Raw genomic sequence first — 22,210 nt, 5'->3', positions numbered from 1 at the left:
AGAAATCTCTATAGGAAGGACAGAGACCCCCTGAGCTGGAGGCTGAACTGTTTTCCCTGTTTCCAGAGATACTCATCCAGAGCAGCAGTACGTGCTGACTGATGTGGGCACACTTGTGGTACTGCCGAGTGTGCTCTACGTGTTCTGCGGGCGATAGTTTTCCAAAACACCGAACTAGCATAAATTCACTTTAATTTCCTACATGCATCTTTTGGGCTTTTGCAGTGTTCGCTCATCAGAGAAAATGAAATTTCAGAAGTTCTGTGTTTGAAACGTAAAAGCACAGAACAGCAGGGGGAGGTGGGAAGGTACGTAAGGACCCTATGAACAAGCAAGGGGGCGGCGGGTGGGGGGGCGGATAAAATCCCTGTTAATACTGTGAAAGCACGGGACAGAACAGGCTAAATAGAAAGAAGAAAACCAGCGAAAGATTCGCTTTACTGCTCTTCGCCTGTTGCCCTCCGATGGCCCAGCGGCGGGGTGTTACTGGGGCCGACCCATGAGGAGACCTTTTCCCCGCGGAGCCCCTGCAGCGCCCGAGGAGCAGCCGGCGGGTTTCTGGGACGATTACCGACCCCGCAGAGCGACTGGGTGCAAGAGCACCCCCACACCCCCCCCCCAACACCCTAAAACCCCAAACCCACCGAGCCTTTATTTTAAACAGAGGAGAGAGAGGATTTAACTCAATTATTTTTCAGGTATTTTTAGGGCCGCACCGTGCCACGCGCCGAGCATTTGACACGACGGCGCATCATTATCAGATGCCGCGGGCAGCGTTCTACACGTGCGTAAAACCCGCGTGGAGGGCTGCCGGCAAGCCGCGGGGCGGGAGGAGGCACCCACCGCCGGCCGCCGGGCCAGCGCTGGCCCCAGGGCTCCCAGCGGGGCAGGGCCGCCCCCGCGGCGCGGCTCGGCGGCCCGGCCATCCCGCCCCCCCGCCGGCAGCCGCGGAGGGGCCGCGGAAGGGCCTCCCCGCCCCCCCACCGCCTTCCCTCCCCACGCCGCCGGTCACGTGGCAGCGCCCCCCGCGCCCCGAGACCGCGGAGCGCGGCGGCATTGTGACGCAGCAGGCCTCCGCCGCGGCGGCGGCGGCGGGTGAGTGCGCGGCGGGGCCGCCCCCCTCCCTCCTCGCGGCCGCGGGCCGGTGGCAGCGCAGGGGCGGCGGGGCGGGGCGGCGGGAGCCGGGCCGCTGGCGGAGCCCTGCCTGCACCGGCGGGGAGTGGCGGGGGGCGGCAGCCGAGAGGCGGCACCTGGGTCCTTCCCCCGTCTCCATCACCCCGCGGCTGCCGTGAAACGGCCGCGGCCGAGCGGAGCGGAGGGGTGAGGTGAGGCGAGGGGAGCGGAGCGGAGCAGCGCGGGGGGGGGGGTGCTTTGTTGCCGCCGATAACGCGGTCCCTCCGGGGCGGCGGGAGGGGGGCGCGGATCCGGGCCCGGGGTCCCCCGCGGGGGTGCGGGCAGCGCTGGAGGCGCCCGGCGAGGCTGCGGGCTTCCCCCCGGCGGGCCGACCCCGGGGGGCGCGGGTGCGGGGGTGCCCGGGCGGCAGGAGAGGCGGGGGGCGGGAGTGGGGGCGGGGAGGGGGGGGCGAGCCCCGGCCCCCGCCAGCCCGCCCCGGGGAAGTGCTTTCCGCATGAAATCAGGGCTGAGGGCGGCGGGTTTTATTGGGGCTGAGCACATACGTGATGTCAGACCTGCGAAGTGCCGCTGCAAAGCCCCGTGTAGCGCGGTGGAACCCGCTGACACCCGCCGCCCACGCAGGTCCGGTCCCGCTCTGCTCGGAGCCGGGCGTCCCTGGCGGAGAGGCAGCCTTCAGCACTCGCCGGTCCCACCGGGTCGTGCCGAAATCTGGCAGAAAGTCCAGTAGGAGTTGCGTGTCTGTAACCGTGGGGAAGAAAATGCAAAGTTGTCTGGTAGAAAAACTGCGTCTTGGCTTATACTTGGGTCAGTCCAGGATCGTGTTTTTGCAGCACCGGGGATCAAACCTTTTTCATGCCCGTATCAGTGAGCGTTTTTACACGAGCAAATGCAGTTTAGATGAAGAAGAGCACCAGGATCAGGTCCTGATGGTTCTGGATACGAACCAGCTCCTAAATAATCTCAGCCTTCATTGTCAGTGTTATCATCTCATGGCACTTTCAATGGTTGGCTCAAAGCCACAGCTCTTGGGAGATATATTAGTCAGTCACAACTACTTCTCAAAAAGCACCCCCACCCCAAAACCCACCAAAAAACTGCTAGTGCCTATGGTTCCATAGAAAATCTTGGAAGCACGGCCTCGTTGTACACCTTAGCAATCCAACCAATTAAAAAATTGTTCTGACCCTTCTGTGATATTTAAGGGGCTGAAGAAGGCATACACTAGTAGCATAGGAAAATCAAAATTACTTTATAACGCGTGCAAATAGCTCTGATCCTGCAGCCAGGAATTATGTTGAATGATGTGCATGTATCTAAGCCTTGCGCAGCATGCTGTAGCAGACATTCATAGTGTCCTGCACTTGCTGAATTTAGTAGGTATATCTACTGCATGTACTCCCAATGAGCCGTAAATAGTATGACCTGTTGCCTTACTACCACCCATAAACATCAGCTTCTTCACCCTAAAATCCTCTGCAACTAGCTCGGTTGCTGCCCGGTGAACCTGGTAAGCCACTTTTCTCTTAATGCTGCTAAGCCTGCGAGTATGCCTGGTGCCATACTGGAGCCCTGTTTTGAAGATTTTGCACCTAAGATGGGAACCCAGTCTTGAGAGCAGGCTTGAGGGGTCACGCAGAGGGAGTTGAAACACAGTAAGAAGGGGGTTTTGTGTGATAAAACAATTAGAATTTGACCTGTGCAGTTGTCAAGAAGAAGCTTGCCTCGCCACTATAGTTACAGTTCCAAAATTGTATAGTAATTTTTCCTTTAGGTATTCCTTCAGTTAACACAGAGGCATAGTGCCCATGCCTGGTGTGGAAAGACTCCATTTGTAAGGTGTGGTATGTTTCATTTCTGCATATTTTTGTGTGTCAAGGACTGACTTATGCAAACTGACTGTTCCACTTCACCTGGTCACTAACAGAATCTTAATCCAGCAGTTCAGTGATTTTTCAGATCTTTGTGATTTCTGATTGGTGTCATTGACTCAATGTGCTGCAGAAAGCAAATGTAGCTTGTAGCTTATTGCAAAAGTAGGTAAAATAGAATTATATCTGCAGAACAGGCCAGTGAAGAGTTATCTCAAAATCTGAAGAGCCTGTAAAGAGACCAGCCTGTTAAAAACCTTACTTGAGCGAGTTACTCCAGTGTGGACATTCAGTAAAAATACTTTAGGTGGCATTCTGCCATAAGGAGATAGGCAGTCTTTCAGGTAATGAAGTCCTATAGAAGCTAGTAAATTATATTCAAGAGAAACTGCTTCTCTTCTTAACGTTTTTTCTCTAATGACGGCGACATGGTAAGTAAGTATGACGTGACTCAGCTTTCGAGTTTACAAAGAGCTGCATGTAAAAGGTAGACTGGTTCGGCAAGGTGATGGAGTGGTGCCTTTGGAGATGCAGTCCCTCCCTTGAGTACTGTGAATTAGTGATAGGTTGCTTTGCATTTGTGTTTTTCATGATTGGACAACTATAATCCCAAATATCTACATATTTTGTAACCACTTTTTGACAAGGCAGCAGCAGAGCTTCAAGAAACTAGGAAGTACCTCTTGCTGGCCTTCTGCTTCCCAATTGTCCAGTCTTGCTGGCATCCAAAACCTGTCCCCACACAGACTCCACAAGTGCAAGAAGTCTTCTTCCCACACGTACCTGAGGTGGGATACCCCCCGCACTGGTACAGCTCTCCTTCTCGCACAGTCCCCTTCCAGGATGTCCCAGACTCCCGTTATCTTTACACCCACAGCAGCTCCGTCCTGCCCGATTAGAACCAGGAAAGGGAAAACGTGACAACCCTGCTGCAGGCACTGTAGTTTCTGTCCTCTGAAACGGCAACACGTGGGTAGTGCTGCTTCCATGCTGTGATCAGCTGCTGGCAAGAAACGGGAGCACACAGCCAGAGGCAGCCCAGTGAGGGGGGACTTGACCATCATGGACAGCAGCACAAAATTCACATTGGCAACAGTGCAGGGATGCTGGTACTCGTAGTTCTGGCATCATCTGGTGTCATGTATGCATGGAATGGTGATGCTGCACCTCACAAGCACAAAGATCAGTAGTTCCAGCAGCCTTTGTGGGATGCAGCATGTTATCTCCCCTGACCTGGTTGTTAAATGTTTTATCTGACTAGATGGGATGTGCAGCAGAGATTTATTTCCACCCTTGTCTGTCTCCGATTACCTGCATGAAACTCCAGAAGCAACCTATGAATCACAAGCATGGTTACAAGAGCAAGGAGGGGAAAAGAAGGGAACAGTTACCATTTTTATTTCACTTTTATTAGAATAAATCTACATCTATTTCAGCTTACACAGTTGAAGGTAAAATGCCAGAAGGAGGATATTCTCATGCTTCCTTATGCAACCATGTTAATTAATGCTAAGTAAAATACAGAAAAGTTAATATTTTTCAGATTAAAATCTTTGTCAGAAACCTATTTGCTAATGCTTTACTGGTATTGCTTAGAAAATACAATGATTTTGCATAGTGGAAATGTCAAGATTCAGTTCACTGTCAAGATGAAAAAATACGTTAAAAATTTGAGAAGTATTGGATTTTGGAAGGGCAAGTAGTTCTTTTCAACTGTTGTCATAATAGGACCATAACTAAACTAACAGAAATAATGCTTAGATAATTGGCAACAGGACTTGGAGGAGCATTGTGTCTGTGCTCTCTCTTTTTCTGGGAGATCTGTCTGTTTCTCAAAGGAGGCAGAGAGAAAATAGGCTTAGATGGAGCAGGTGCATAGTAAACACAAGGGATTTTCTCTTTAAATGCAAATGTGGTTGTACGATAGATTTATATGCACAGTGGAACCATTGGAAACAAGAAAATAGAGCATCCGCATCAGATGTCTTACTGATTTAAGGTCCCAAGAGAGTTTTTAAACTGAGGGGGGGAAATTAATTAATTAATTATTGTGGTAGAAATATCACCTGATGCTTACCTGTCTAAGGTAGAAGCTATAATTTCATCTCCTAAGATAAAGCCCCAAGTGATTCAGAGGTCTGAAGGTCTTAGAGGTATCAAAGAGAAGTACAATTCAGCTGTCATAGTTTGGCAGTTGGGGCAATCCTTCATTAGGTATATTTTCTTGTATGGTAAGGAGCATTTACAAAAGCTTATTTTGAGTATGAATGTGGTTCATTTGCACTGTGTAAAGAATTCTTGAGTAATGCTTGAAAATGCATTTTTCTGGTTAAAACGTAGCGTTAGGTTTGTAAGGTTTGCTGCAAGCATTTCCTTTCCAGTTCCGTTTCCTCCCGAGTTCTTGTTTGCAGTCAAACTGCTGGCATTATTTTTCTTTGTTTATACTGGAGAAAAAGGCATTGTCTCACTTATCTTTTAAACTCAATACAGTGTATTACATGACCTCTCCTTGTGTACAAATCCTCCCCCCTCTCTCCCCATCTGTTTTATTGTTACTCTATCAATCTGGAACTTACCATTTAAAATTGAATTCTAATCAGGAACTTAACACTTCCCTTCAGCCTCCTCCCCATTTTATCAAACTTGTTTACATCTGTGAGTAAAAATCAGGCTGTGCTGCATAGCTTTCTCACATGTGCATGACAGGGGTATGCACATGATTATGGTTTGAAGCTATACTGCTCTGCTGCTTGTTCATCCATGTAGTTCTTTTGCACGATTTGGCCGTACTGACTAGCATTTTTCTTAAGAAATAGGAGATAACCTTTAACCATCCAGACTAACAACATATAACTGCTGGCATGTTTATATGTACATGTACATCTCTCGTGTTCTCTTTTACTAAAATTTAACTGTAGGTATTCTGCCTTTTATACTCTGTGCTATCAGTTCCAGTCGAGTCACAGTAGTAAATTTATGAAGAGCTCAAGAATTGCTTTTGAGTTGGCTCAAGATTTTAATACTGAAGTTGTCGGCATGGTTAGAGATCTATTTAAATAGTAGTAAATGCTGTGTCCGAGATGTTTTTAAAAACAACCAACCAACCAACCAAACATAATAAAGCAAAATAAAACGGGGAGATGTAGTGCACATAGAAGCAGAAGAGTGCTAGCAAGGTAAATAAGCTGCATGCCACTTTCCCTGACCCACACTTCTATTGCACTCAGTATAAGTATACTCATTTATCCTCTTGTACATTCAGAGAGTCTTAGGGTATATGTCCTAACTGCGTTAAATACTGGGATAGTATCATTTTGCAAACTCATATGTTGAGCACTGGATAAAGCACAGTATTTGTGCTTGTTGCTAGGACATGGGCAAAAACTTATCTTGAGTTACAGATTGGAATCGCCAGGAAATTGAGTTAAACTTGCATCATTAATTATTTGCTTTTCATTAACCGAAACCAGATTTTAAATTAGACGTAAAGGAATTTATGGTGGTTAAATGTAAGCAACTTTGAATGAATACTGTAATCTTGAACTCTACCAATGCTTTTCACTTCAAAGCTGCAGAATCATAGTTACCTGGGCCCCTGACTAACATTGGTCATATTTAAGTTAATGGGCATCCTTGTGGTAGATGTGAATGGAGTGAGGTCGTGTACCCATGGAACAAGTAACAGGTTAGAAAAAGGAGGATTCAGCTTTTCACTGTCCTGTTGAATATGATGCTTTCTATCTTAATGTGATATTTGCTTGAAGCAATTTGATAGCATAATTTTCAGGAGACTGAGTTTGTATTCCTCTGTGTACATCTTTGTATTAGCTATTTGCGTATGGCATTTTAACTTTTCCACAGGAAAAGGAGGATTACCTTTTAAAGTCTTAATCATGATCACAGTAGTTGCTGTTATGATTGAACGGGCCAGATCTTGGAAGAAATGCTGTCAAAGCAATTAGTTGCAAGTTAAGAGAGAACCAAATTTGTGATACACTGTTACAGAGCACATGGTGCAGTTCCCGAAGTTAATGGTTGGAGGTTTTGCATTTAGTTCAACAAGTTTCTGTTAATGTTTGTTTGTGTTAGTGTACCGTGTTGTATCTTTGATAAATGGTAATGATACTGCTTTTGGTGATAAATTGACTCTTAATTCTAGATTCAGGAACCCTCTGTTTACAAATAGCTCAATACAACATTTCTTGGAACAGAGTTTTGGGAGCACCAATATCTGAGAGGTTAATATAAAATCATTACTTACTGTTCAGCATTATGAATCCGCTGCTGGTATATATATGACACAAATTTAGCGGTTATCTCAGTTGCTTGGTAATGCTTTCAAAAGCATTGATAATGTCAGTCTAATAGGTAGATTTTTCACACCATACTGGGCAACTTTAGCTGTGGTCTCTAAGACTGAACAGAGAGCAATTAAACTCTCACCCACCTCCTTAACGTTGTTCTTGAGGGTCATAGATGAAACACGTTAGCAAACAGCATAATGGCAATTGTATTTCTGCTCTTTACTGTGGTGGTCCCTGTGTGGAGGAGTTAACCATTGCCTCTCTGCACTTCTTAGTAAAGCACTGCGGGAATCGGATCTGAGGTGAAATGGCTGGAACAGCACTGTCCGATGACTGGAGGTTTAGCTGTGGTTGAGCGCTGAGATGCCCAGGTCCAGACAGCCGAGTGGACCAGGACTATGCATGTGCTCAGGGTTTGCACAGAGAGGCAGGCAGCAGCATGGGATTTTTATCCCTACGCCCAGAACTTTCTGTATTTCACTAGCTTGCTGCTTCTCATGGTAAATTAGCTCATATGTAATCCCTGCTGCTGTGATCCAATTCCTACCAGAACTTTAATTGTCTGAGTCAACACTAGCTTGTGTGTCTTTATAAAGGCAGCTAAGCATGCTGAAGAACTGCATTCCTTCTTAACTTGTCTTCTGGTTGTGATTTAGCAAAATGCACACAAAATCACAAGTGGAGTGAATCATTCATTACGCAGTCCATTTAAGAACATGCGTAAATCCCTTTGGTCATCGCTTGCTGGACAAATGGTAGTAAGCCATTCTTGAGAGGATGTAGTATCTGTAGTAGTTTGTAGTTTGTAGCTAGTAGAGGATGTAGTGTTGCAGCTGTACAGCAAACCACCGTTTGAGGGGAGGACGTCCTGAATTTGAAGGACTTTACCAGCTCCTGGGTTTTTGCGTCACAGGGGGTTCTGCCCCTGGTAGCAGCAGTAAGGATGAAGGCGTTGTTGGTATCTTGACGTTCTGAAATAGCTGGCCTTGAAACAGTAGATTGCTAACGTCCGGTGTTAGTACTTTATGAGGAGGAATGAGTGCCGTTCGCTCGTAACAGGGTCGCCCGCGGCTGCCTGTAGAGTGTACCAGTGTTTCTTCATGAGGCGATAAAGCTGGGTGAGTCCCTGTACCTGACAGATCAGGTTAATCTGGCCTGACTCTGTGAATCCCCACAGGAGAGGCCAACCAGCACGTGTCACAGTGTCCTCCAGGAGTACAAGGGAAGCAGGTTAGGTGGGGGAGGAATCAGCCCAGCTAATACCATTTAGCAAAATGGACACTCTCCAGCATGTGTTCCTCATCAGGTCCCATATGCTTTAGGGTATATTCCCAGGCTTTGCTTTTTGCAAATGCAGTTTTTAGATGAACATATATCTACAGTAGCACTATTTCTGGATGTGTCTACACTGCAATTGAGTAGTGTGATTGCAGGACATGCAGACAGATCTGTACTAGCTTTGATCTATATGCGATGTGAAGACATGCCAGCCTAGACTTAAGAGAGGGCTGTCCAAGCCTTCTGGACAGATTGTTAAGCCATACTGGAGTCTGCTTTCATCTGTCTTTGCTGCTATTTTTAACTGTGCTATCTAGATTAGCACTACTGTGGATACTCCTACACATGCTGACATAAATTCACAACTACATGCCCACTGCTTCCTTACAAGGTTGTCGGTGGATGCTCTGCATCTGGGCATGTGTCCCTTATTCCCTGTCCTGAGACAGTCTAATTTTCTTTTCCACTGAGTTTAGTTGTTTATTTCACAATTTAATTCCCCTCTATAAGGAATTACAGAAAGAGCAGCTGAGTGTAGGAGAGACTTCTGGCATTTTTCCACTCCAAAAATGCATTTATTGTCTCTATTCCAAGTTTGATTGTTAAGCTCAGCCTTAAAGAACCTCCAGATCCAGGCTACATGTTTTTGCAAATGTTAAAATCCAGATGAGAGACCAGGTTGATGGAGCAGTGTTAGAAGGCTAGCATTTTAAAATGTTCTTCACAAAAGCATTGAATCTAGAGCACAATTATGTGAAAAAAATTGTGAAATTATATGGAAAATATCAACAATGACAGTAAGGTGGTTATCATGTATAAAATGATCCAACTGTATGAAAAAGATTTGGATGTATTTTTAAGAGAATTAATGTGTGTGGTTTTTGAACATTTAAAGGAAGAGCCCAGAAAATCCTAAGAGTTTCTTGTTGTTTTGGTCTGTTGTTTTTTTTTTTTAATGTATGCAATAAAGGTTATTTTGCTTTGTCAGTCAGATTAATTGTAAGTTACTCAGTCTTATCAATGAAGGGTGCCTTTAATTAAGGTACCATATTGTAAGAGTAAAGTTTGACAACAAGAAGTATACTTGCACATCAGATTTTAGTATTTTTTATTCAGAAATAGACTTTCCCTTCCTCATTAAAAACCAACCAACCAACCAACCAACCAAAACCACAGAAAACAGCAAAACTAGTCTGTATCTAATGATATAATCTGAAAAAATCTGTCAACTATCCAATTCTTTTACTGTGCAATTTTCATGCTGTTGACAAGGGAGAAAACATGGCTTGAAAATTGAAGTTAGGACATAAAAAGATGAATTCATGTAACTTTTTTTCATGCCACAAAAATATTGCACATAAAGGTGAGTACTGTCAAACAAAGAGCAATACAAAATAGACTCTAACAAGGCATATGTTTCTGTGACATGAGACATGCTGTTAAGTAGTAAGGTGAAGCTGAGCTTTTAAACATGGTAGAATGTTGCAGCTTACTTACCTGCCAAGAAAATATTTTGTTTCTAGATAAATGGTTGAACTGAAATAAATAAAATATACCCTCATCTTTCCTTAAACAGTTCTTTAGAAAAAGTATTTCTTATGACAGTCCTTCACATCTTTTTGAGGAAAAAAACCAGCCTTGGTTCACCGGACAGAGCACAGGAATGCAAGCACAAACCAGCTGAGTCTTGTTCTAGCACCATGTGGTCTTCAATAAATTATTTAAGTCCTTTCACTTATCCACCTGTAAAGTGAGAACAAAATACATTAGAGAACTGCAGTAGCAGAATTTTCAAAAGCAGCATCTCTTTGTAATATGGAGATCCAACAATGCCTAATACTTTTCATTATGAAAAAGATTTGTCCTCTTCCTGAAGAGCTCTGGCACCTTTGTAGTTTGAAGGTGTTAGAGGCTGAGTGTATCTCCTGTGATATACTTAGTCTTCCTCAGTCCCCTCGGTGGTCTTGCATAATGCTAGGGGAGCTCACACAGAGAAGTGTGTTGGAAGCGGAGAACTTGGCGTCTTTTTGTGGTTGAAGCTCCTTGAAAAAAAAAGCCAGCATCAGAAATTACATGAATAGTTGAAAGATTTGTGATGGTTACAAAGTCAGGTGCTTTTAAATTAAAAAACAGAAGAGTCACTTCCTGCTGTCTTCACTTTTCCCCTTTTTGTCAGGTAGCATGGTGGTCAGGGATGTTTAGCAGATATCCTTGGCTCATTTGCTAATGGAGCTGGAAGGCAGATGGGTAATGGGGTAAAAAAACAATATGGGAGACCTGGTTACACAGGACATGGAAAAGGTGGAAGTACCGAATGCCGCCTTTGCCTCAGTCTTTACTAGCAAGTCTGGCCTTCAGCAGAGAAAGGTTGGAGCAAGGAAGATGTACCTTTGGTGGAAGAGGATCAGGACAGGCAATACTTCGGCAAACTGGACATACGTAAATCCATGAGCCCTGGTGGGATGCACCCATAAGTGCTGAGGGAGCTGGCAGATGTCATTGTGAGGCCATTCTCAATAGTCTTTGATCAATCATGGTGACTGGGAGAACTACCTGAAGGCTGGAGGAGAGCAAATGCCACCCAGAATTTCAAGAAGGGCAAGAAGGAAGACCCAGAGAACTAGAGGCCTGTCAGCCTTACCTTAATCCCTGAGAAGATGCTGGAGCAGTTAACCCTGGAAACCATTTCCAGACACATGAAGGACAAGAAAATCATCAGTAGTAGTTAGCATGGGGGAGAAGTTATGACTGACCAATTCAATAGACTTCTATGATGAAATGCCCAGCCTGGTAGATGAGCTGAGAGTAGTGCATGGTATCTACCTAGGCTTCAGTGAGGCCTTTGACACTGTCTCCCATACGGATCTCACAGAGAAGCCGTTTATGTAGAGGCTGGATGAGCAGGCAGTGAGATGGATTGAAAACTGATTGAATGGCCAGGTCCAGGGGATCATGACCAGTAGAACAGTCTAGTTGGAGACCAGTGTCTAGCAGTGTACCCAAGTGTCAAATCTGCGTCCAGTCCTGTTTAACATCATCATTAATGATCTGGATGATGGGGCAGAGTGCACCCTCAGCAAGTTTGCAGGTGACACAAAACTGTCAGGAGTGGCTGATATGCCTGAGAGTCATGCTGCCAATCAAAGGGACCTCAACAGGCTGGAGAAGTGGGGTGGCAGTAACTTCAAGTTACTGCACTGAAGCGCAGAGCCCTGCACCTGAGGAAGAGCAACCCCATGCACCAACGTATGCTGGGGGGCACCCAGCTGGAAAGTAGCTTGGCAGAAAAGGATCTGAGGGTCCTGGTGGACACCAGGTTGAACATGAACCAGCAGTGTGCCCTTTTGTCAAAGACAATGAATGGTATCGTGGGCTGCATTAGGCAGAGTATGTTCAGCAGGCTGAGGGAGATGATCCTTCCCCCCTACTCAAAACTGGTGAGGCCATGTCTGAAGTACACTGTCCAGTGCTGGGCTCCCCAGTACAAGAGAGACATGGACATGCTTGAGAGAGCCAAACAAAGGACCACAAAATGAGTAAGAGATTGGAGCGTTTCCCATCAGAAAAGGCTGAGACATCTAGGACTGTTCAGCCTGGAGAAGGAAGACTTGGGGGAGATCTCATCAATCTATATAAGTATCAGAAGGGAGGGTGCAAGTCGGATGGAGCCAGGCACTTTCCAGTGGTGCCCAGGGATGGGAAAAGAGGCAACAGGCACAAACTGAAACTCAAGAGGTTCCTCCTGAACACCAGTATTGTTTAATATCTTCATCAGTGATATAGACAGTGGGATCGAGTGCATTCTCAGCAAGTTTGCAGACAACACCAAGCTGAGTGGTGCAAGCTGACATGCCTGAGGGATGGGATGTCATCCAGAGGGATCTGGACAAGCTCGAGGAATGGGCCTGTGTGAATCTCATGAGATTCAACAAGGCCAAGGTCAGGGTTCTGCACCTGGGCTGGGGCAACCCTCAGTATCCATACAGGCTGGGGGCTGAAGGGATTGAGAGCAGCCCTGCTGAGAAGGACTTGGGGGTGCTGGTTGATGAAAAGCTGGACATGAGCCTGCAGTGTGCACTCGCAGCCCCGAAGGCCAACCACATCCTGGGCTGAAATCAAAAGCAGTGTGGCCAGCAGGTTGAGGGAGGTGATTCTGCCCCTCCGTTCTGCTCTGGTGAGACCCCACCTGGAGTCCTGCATCCAGCTCTGGAGCCCTCAGCACAGGAAAGACATGGACCTGTTGGAGCGGGTCCAGAGGAGGGACACAAAAATGATCCAAGGGATGGAACAGCTCTCCTATGAGGACAGGCTGAGAGAGATGGGGTTGTTCAGCCTGGAGGAGAGAAGGCTCTGGGGAGACCTTATTGCAGCCTTCCAGTCCTTCAAGGGCGCTTCTAAGAAAGATGGGGACAGACTTTTTAGCAGGGCCTGTAGCGATAAGACAAGGGGTAATGGTTTGAAACTAAAAGAGGGCAGATTTAGACTAGATCTAAGGAAGAAATTTTTCCCTATGAGTGTGGTGAAGAGAGGTGGTAGAAGCCCCATCCCTGGAGACATTCCAGGACAGGTTGGACAGGGCTGTGAGCAAGCTGATCTAGTTGAAGATGTCCCTGTTCATTGTGGCGGGGTTGGACTAGATGACCTTTACAGGTCTCTTCCAACCCAAAGTATTCTATGATTATATGATCAGGAAACACTTTTCCTCTGTGAGAGTGACCAAGCAGTGGCATAGGTTTCCCAGAGAGGTGGTGGTGGTGAAAAGCCTCCTGGATGCAGTCCTGGGCAACTGGCACTAGCTGTTGACCTCCAGAGGTCCTTTCCAACTGCAACTGTTCCATGATTCTGTGAAACACTGCAAAAAGAAGGGTCATCATTATAATTAATACAGTAAGGCAACACTGACTAACCTGTGTCTTTGCTTATGTGATGGTGGCCTTGTATGGTGCTAAGCATGAAACCCAAATCATTATATAGCAAGGTAGCCAAGAAAACTGTATGCTTTCCTGTTTAGGTTACCTACAGTCTGGAGGTATGGGCAGATACACAGGTACTCCCATGTGCTGTTTCTGATCCTGGCCCTTCTGCTGTGTTATTCTGTGGCTTCCTCTAACTCCCTTTGTTTCCAGTTTCTGGATGGGGATAACAGTGCTTTCTCATCTTGTAATGGAGATTGTGAATGAATTAATGAATAAACACTTGGATAATACTGGTGAGCATCCTTGAAAAAGCAATAAAAATGTAACTGATCTTAGACAGACTAAAATAAATTAAGATTTAAGCTAGCTAAATGCTGGATAGGGGACAAAAAGAAACGGAAATAGCCACCTAATATTTCTGAGTAGTTTTGATTGTGCCCTGCATGAGGTAGATATTCTTTTGTAAAACATTAAAGTGTGATCCTTCAGTTAGACTCTGTCAAAATCAGTACAAGCAAATGAAAGTCCCCATGCATAAATTTTGTAACATTGTAGTTTTTGATGCAGTGAGGTTTATTAAATGTAGTTTCAAAAATGTAATTCAATTTTTGTAAAGGGTTTTAGGAATCTCTGAATAAAGACACTACAAAATTACAGCTTAAAATAATATTACTGCTTCTATAGTTGGCATTTTTGCCGTCATCTCATCCCACACTTTTGCTAGAGCACTAATATCCATACAACTGAGTGCTAATATTGGGTTGTATCTGCTGCTCATATTATTTAAAAAAATTAGTATTGGATAGCAGTACTCTAGGTAGGATAGCACTTGTATAGCTGCAGAAGTGCAGTTGCAGTCTATTTCTGATCTCTCAAATGAAAAAATGACAGTTTCAGAAGACTATGTTCTGATCTCAGGGGTATAGATGTCTCTCAAGAATAATTTAGCTGTTCTTCACTTAATTTTCCAGTTTTCACGAAACTTCAGCTGAATTAAAAAGTTCTTTTTTGACAATGCTTACATTTACAGTAGTTTACACTGTTCTAAGAACTTTTGCAAACAGCATCATATGTCTAGGGAATAAGGTATGAAAAATTGTCAAGTTTTTGTCCTTTCTTAATTTTAATTTTATCAAAATGAAGATATTTGCATATATGTTAACATGTCATTGCTAATTATGAGGAAAGTTAATATTTGCCTTAAAATTGCTAAATGCTTTTTAACAGTTTTTTTTTTCTTTAGAAGTAAATACCTGGAATATATGCATGCAGTCAAATTTGTGTGATTCATCAAGTAGTCTCAAAAGAAATTAGACTTTTTCTCATTTCTTGAGTGACAAGGAGAGTGAGTTCTTGTGAGTGAGTTTTTGAGTTAAGATTTGGGTTTTTGGCCCACAGCCACAATATGCACAGATATGTGCTCTATGTGACGTGCCCTGCCTACAGCTGTCTCAGGTACCAAATGGAAGTGTAATGCTGGTTACCCACTGGCGCCCCAGATGCTGACCATGCATAAACCCCACTTTGCATCAATGGGAAGTTTCACTTTGAAATTTGGAGTATTACAGTTTGTTAGAGTTTAGCCATTGAACGTCCTAGTGACTTTCAGTGTGCAAAGGGTGGGACAGTAGAGTTGGTTGTCCAAAAGTCAAAAAAGAGGAAAAAAAAGGGTGCCGGTGGAGGACAGAATAAGAAAGTGGTTTGGCCCTTGTTGTGGAGAAAACGGCTTCCACACATGAGCAGGGCAGTGCATAGACTTCACACAAATGGTGGATACATTTGATATACTGTGACCCTTGCAGGGAATGTTCCTTACATAGGAGTTTTTCCTTGAATTTATAATTAAAGCTCACATGAAGCAAAAAATCGTCATGGGACTAAATGCAGGATATATATTTTGGCAGGCAAATGTAAATGAGGCAAGTTCTAAACTTCTAACTTCAAATACAGCATTTGAATGTTACAAACTTTCGAGAGTACTGTTTGGCATTAGTTCCTTCCCAGGATATTTCTAAAAGTAAGTTAACAGACCACTATGGGTCTACAAGGTGTTGAAATTCTAATGGATTATTACTGAATTTGGGTTGAGGAATTTAAAGGAGAAAATGAAAGATGCTGAGAAGTGTTTGAAAAATGCCTTTTTCTCATCCTAAAAATAATAATTAAGAAAAAACCAAACCCAACATGACCTAACAGATGCTTTCAGCATTTAAAACATATTGAGCAAAGTTATCTCAGATTACTTGGTTTATTGAAACAACAGTTATAATTGAAATATGTCTTTAATGAAAAAGCACCATAGGAAGATTTATAGGGATGGTATACTGATTAAATTAATTCCCCATTTTTCTATGATCCATGCCACTGCAGAAGGTAAGATGAATAAAGGTGTTGCATGGTATTAAGGAGACAAACCAAAGCCAGGATTTGAGCACTGCGTCACAATACTGCAGTGTCAGATACTATGATTTAATTGAACTGATTGCAGTGACAGCAGAAACTTATGAAGAATCGCTGCCCCAGTGCTACTGCCCCCAGTGCTGCTGCTGTTGATTCAGTGGAAAAAGGAGAGACCTCAGTTTCTGGTTTTAAATGAGAGTGCCATGAGTCACATCTGCTTTATTAAAGATGTTGACACAGAATTCCCCACCTCCCCCCAAACCAACGCATGGTTTGGAAAGGCTGAGCTCTGCTATGCTTGATTTCATCGTAACGTAAGTGCTGGAGCCTACATTAGCAGTGGTAGTTGCCATAAGCCCTTTGCTGCTCTGTCTTACTTTGGGGCCAAGTATCTGGTTCCTTGTGGATGCAGTTACTAGGGTGTATTATTTTTGGATTTTTACACAAGAACTAGGCTACCAAAAGAAGGCATCTTTTTTATTTCTGTAGTTCATGAACTTGCAACAGCCCTGCAGATGTTGAATATTCATTACCTTTGCCAAAAGACTTTAGAAGTTGTGAACACTTTTACGGCACAGTACTTTTCGAACTGGAGTAAACTGTTGTTAAAGCAAAATACCACGCGTAATTGTATGTATCACTTTCTTCTCACGGTGATTTGGAATCATGTGTAACTGTTAATTTTCTGAATGTTATGTTTAATTCTCCTAAAAATGCAAGTGTCTGAAGTCTTGCTGAAGTAAATACAAGGACAGTGTGTACATTCACACATACTTTCTCATGTGGTGTTTCTTTACTGTGGTATAGTTTTACATTACTATGGAGTGGTTTTATGTGACACATGGGCTTTATGCTTTCAGCCACCATTTAGGGTATAATGATTGAATTTTCATTTTTCTGTGTGCTTTCCATACAGAACAAGTCGTGGTTTTTGTCTTGACTAATGGCTTATGGAACATGATGAGGCTTGATAGGGAATGTGGAAATGCAAAGCAAGACATTGTTAGTATTCAAATAGTTAATTCCCTCTTATTTGACAATGTTACTGAATAGCTGCACAAGGCTCTGTTCTTTCTTTGCTTACATTAGCAGTGTACTGATTGTGTCAAATAATTTAGGAGTCCTGTCAGCTGATCTCCCAATTGTCGTTTAGTAGTTGCCTCCTGAATTCAAGAAAAGGAATAAGCACTGGCTTTAATGTGGAGTGCGCTGTATTTCAGTCACTAGTATTCTTTGAAATAATGAAGTGAACTGCAAATAATCTTGACATGAAATAGCACAGCATTTTATGTCTCTCTTTCAATGTTCCAAGCAACCATGACTTGATCCATATAAGTCTTTGGTTCAGCCTCAAATCTAAGTTTAATGGAGGATTTACAGAAATGCTGAACAGCACAAGTACTTCCACATGATTGATGCAGTGTTCTATATATATTTTACAGTTCTGCATTATAAATTAGTTGCTGGTTTAGTATTAAAAACAGATGACAACCTATACCTTTAGTATTATGTATGCATAGAAGATGGATATACATACTCTCTGTATTTGTGATTGTTGTATCTTTATACTATATTAAAATGTATTATTAATTTCTGCCAACAATCATGAGTCAGTGGAAAATAATGGGTGCAATCATTTGAAAAACGCACATTCACAATTTGCTTGTATTCATCTCAAAGTTCAGATTGCAGATGTGTAACCATTCATTTTACTGTTCTCAGTGATGCATGTAAGCCTCCTGAGGATTCACATTTAGGAACTTCCTGCATGGCTGTTGGTATTTAAAGTAGAACAGATAGGTAACATGAAATAAAATTTATTTCTGCCATAGAATTTACTGATAAAAGAGGTAGTTATAAAAAAAAAATCAACACTCAACCTGATTTTGTTAGTTCAGCTGCTGTATTTTCACTTGTAAAGTCATAAATTCAGTTTGCAGTGGGCTTTTCCTAGTAATTGCAAATATTGTATGTGCGTTTTCTCCAAGGAGTCACACTTTGGAGTAGAAGTGGCTTTTTTCCTAAAATTTTGCAGGAAGTAGAGAAAAAGAATGAGTATCTTTTAAGCTTACTTTGTTAAGCAAGCTTTTCTGTTCAGATTTTACATTTCTAAAATGACTGAAGAACAGAATTGTTAATTCCTGATGTTTCTGCTCAATCATAATTTTCCACGGAAAGTTATGTCATACACAATCTCCTGATCTGTATGTGAATGTATTATTTTAACCTGGATCTGGTGTTAGCGTTAAATTGCCGATACTCAAAACAAATGTATTTGCAGACTTCTCTGGGTAGCTCTGCTTAAGAAAATATTTTTAAAGCACAGAGGAGGTACAATGAACTAGTTATTAGTGTAGTAATGTACAAAGGCAATTTAAACTTGAGCCTTTGTACACTCAGTGCTCAAAAATATATCAATGGCAGATTTCCCACTGTTGTGCGTGTTCTGTTTTATTACTGATTGTTCCAGATTGTGCTTCTAGTCTAATTTAATGTTATTCATAGCTTGATAGGATAGGTAATTTTTTTTCCCTTTGGTTCAGTTGGTTTTGTTTTATTTTAGTCCATTCATTGATATGATATCCTTTGTGTTTTTTTACCATTTCAATAAGCAAAGGAAAAAGTCCTTTCACAGACCTTCTTAAGAGAGTTGGTTTTTACATATTGCTGAGATCTTGCCATTTCAGAGGTTGTTTTGATTATGGAGGTAGTGCAGTGTGATTAAGCATAAATACAATCTAATCAGAAACTCCAGAAGAAAATATTGCAGTATCAATTCATTGCTGTAATTTTGGCTCTTTAAACAATTTGGAATTCAAATTAAGAAAAGCATTTTTTTCTTCTTTTTTTTTTTTTTAATTTTAGAAACATGTTAAGATTGATTGCTGTGATGGAGGAAAAAGAGAAAACATTTTAACTACAGCTATAGTGTAATATAATGTTCCCTAAGTGTATTTTAGATCTCCAACTGCAATATGAAAAATGCAAATTTCACTAGGACCAACATACACAAAAATTATTTTCCCGTAAATGGAGTGGTTTAAACCAAGCAGGACACTTGAAAAATTGCAGCACTTACAAAATCTTTTAAAAATATTTGCAGGTTACAATTTTTCTAGACATGAGTCTCCAGGATGGCAATAAATAACCTGCTTTGAGAGAAATTGCTTCCATAAAATTGAGAAAGTGAAAAAAATAACCAATGCTGTATTTGCATCACCATAATTCTGCAGAATGAAGGAGGTAATTCTCTTTCTTGCTTTGAAAACTAAATTTAGTGTACATCAAGAAAGAGATGGTAATCTTTTTTTTGCATCCCTTACTCATACCTTATGGAGTACTCATAAGGCGCCCTGTCCTGGCTGAGAGAGGCGGTGATTTGGAACCAGCACAGCTGATGCCAGAACTGTTTTGTCATTCGTTGGTGAAAGCAGGAGGATAATCAGTTCTTGCTCTTTTCTAGACTCAAAGGGAGCTTTTCAGATTTCTGAACTGGAAAGTGTGCCTATGTCATGACTAAGTACCTTCCCCTGCATTCAGTTTTGAAGACTAACTGATTTGGCAGCTCTGGTTTTCAGGTGGGCAGGTGAATCTCAGTTACATTAGCAGCAAATCCTCTCTGTTGTTCAGTGCAAATCTGAATTTTTGGTTCTGTGGTATATTAGATAAAGCATAATATTCTGTAGGATTCCTTATTATAAGCACTTTTGGTTTCCGTATCTACACAAGTACACAATGGTACAGCTGTTCATGAAAGGTCTTACTTAGATCTGACTTGGATCCACTTTCCTTAGCATGGAAATAACTGCATAAGAGGTCCTGCTACATTTTTAGAGAATTTGTACAAGCTTTAACTAACTTGCAGGCAAATGGAAAGTTGAGTCAGCTTGCAGGGAAAAATGTGGCTTCGTAAGTGTTTTGGTGATGGGCTCTTTGAATCTCTCAGTTAGAGGAGAGATTATTGTCTTTACTACTTACCGTTCTACACATGTGCCTAATCTCCTGTCAAAACTCTGCCATAAGCGGTTTAGTAGTTTCTTTGTGTGACTCTCCAGCACTTAGGGCTCTGGATGCATTTCTGCAAATCCACAAAGAATGGTGCTGCTACAAAATTCAGTTGCTCATCTGCACTTGTGTCTGTGTTGGATCTTTGAGTGTTTGGACAGACAAAGTGGGTGAAATTCTTCATAAACGGTCAGACCTTTGAGAACTTGGCTACGAAGGTTGGAGACTGTCGGATCCAGGGTTTCAGGCAGATTCAGAATTTGCTTGCTGCTGTTATTCTGCCTTCTCTAAATTCAACATTGTTTTTAAGGCAGTAAAGTTGCAAAATTTATATGTTTGAATAACTGCCTGTTCAGCGCAGTATCTGTACTGTAGTTCACATAAGGTTTTGCTATGATATTGCAGCTATTCACAAAAAAGAACTCATGGTGATGACATAAGGGGCATTCGTATTTCATGTGAGCCTGAATCACCAGTTCACAGAGGACTGTGACAGCTGCAGAGAATGCACTTTTTTCTTTGCCCAGCCAGGGTTCTGGAACTGTAAGACATCATCTCTCATCTCTTAAGAGCATTCATGAGAGTTAAAACTAGCTTTTGAGTAGCAAAAACATACTTCTTCGAAGATAGATGTGCTAGATAACAAGAAACCTAAGATCATATTAGTTAGTAGCAGCTAAATGCTGAACTGACATTGCAGTCCAGAGTTCCTTTTCAGACTATATGGCTATGATAAAGATCAGTGAATCATCTGTATAATTGAAACACCATATGAACATCCTGGACCACATAAGGTTCCCAACTTTGACAGTATTCCACAATGCAAATTCTGGGACTGGCAACGGTTTCTTCTGTGTAGTAGGATATATGAACCAGGAAATCCTTGTTCCTCCCTGCTTACCAGATGTAATGCCCCTTTACCTTGCAACAAGTGAATGGAAAAGATTTGAGCTGTTTTAAAAGGAATAATCTCTTAAACAGTTGCAACTGGCGCTGATTTGTTCTGAACGGTATTGAAGCTGTCTTCTCTTTCTGGAACTGGGACAGATCCTACCTGGAGTATAGTTGCTTGTTTCAGTGTATGCGTATGTGGGAAAAAGAGGCAGTAAAACAAATAATCCGTTGTTGAAAAAACGGAATAACAGTCTTACAACACTGCCTAGCCAACTGCATTTATTCCCAGTAAAGTGACTACACTTGTGTCTTGGTCACATGCCAAGACTGATGATGTGCTTTATAGATGCAGAAAATTATGTTAATAAAACTACAAATTATAGTGCTACTATCCACAAGCACAAGCTTTCCTATGACAATATTGTTTACTTAAAAACTAAACATTATAACATTGATGCTAAATTACTTGCACAGATTTTAAACCAAATCTAGGCAATCAATGTTTCTGCTTACTTGTCAGTTGCGGATAACTAAATATTTGCTTGTGAAGCTAAGCTGCTGTCTGCCAAATGTTCTCAGGTTTTTGGGTTTTTTTTTCCTCAGTAAATAGATGTATTCCCAGTTTCTAATTTTATTCTTTTACAATCTCCTAGAACTAGGAGTAGAAATGTTGGTTGTTACAATTTTTAGTAAAAAACCAGATATTGTGGTATTTGGCCATACATTCTTTCAATAATCCCTGTCAACAGATTGTACTAAATGTAACAGCTGTTCCTGGTGGGCCCAATAGTCATTACTAGAGAAGAGTTCAAGAGTGCAGTACAGACTATCTCAGTGGAGGTGGAGGAGTTGGGGGGCCTGGAAATGAAGCTGATAGCTCAATGGTGAGAGCTCAGTCCTGCTCTTTGTATGATAAGTATCTTGGCCATACAGGTTCTGTATCTTAAATTACAGTCCCTTTCAGAGGTCATCCTAAGTGATGTGGTTGCATAATTTCACTTGTGAAGACTAGTGGCTAGGAATCAGAGTTGGATATTAGTTAATAGTTACCAGAGACCAGAACCATCTAGTTTTGGCATGCTTTCTTGTTGCCTTGAACAGAAATGTAGTTGGTGTGGAGCAAAAATTAAGCTACCACTGAGTAAAAAACTTAGTTGCAAATCAGTTAAAACGTAAGTCGGTCTCTGTTGTCCCATTCTGGTTTATCACCAAGCCCTATAGCTATTAAACTTCATAGTTCTCACTGTCTAGCTCACTACACAGTTTGATAGCTTTATGAATGACTTCTTGTTCAGTGAAGTTTTAGTAGAATGTATAAAAAGAACATAAAATGTGTTCTTAACAGTTTCAATAGCCTCATCCTTGTTAATATTTTTGTTTTTCCATACCTTTGAAAATTTGAGGTCATTGC

This window comes from Phaethon aethereus, assembly GCF_964289735.1.
Source record: "Phaethon aethereus genome assembly, chromosome: Z".
Taxonomy (NCBI): Eukaryota; Metazoa; Chordata; class Aves; order Phaethontiformes; family Phaethontidae; genus Phaethon; species Phaethon aethereus.
The sequence above is the reverse complement of the archived record's forward strand: the minus strand, read 5'-3'. Positions refer to the sequence as shown.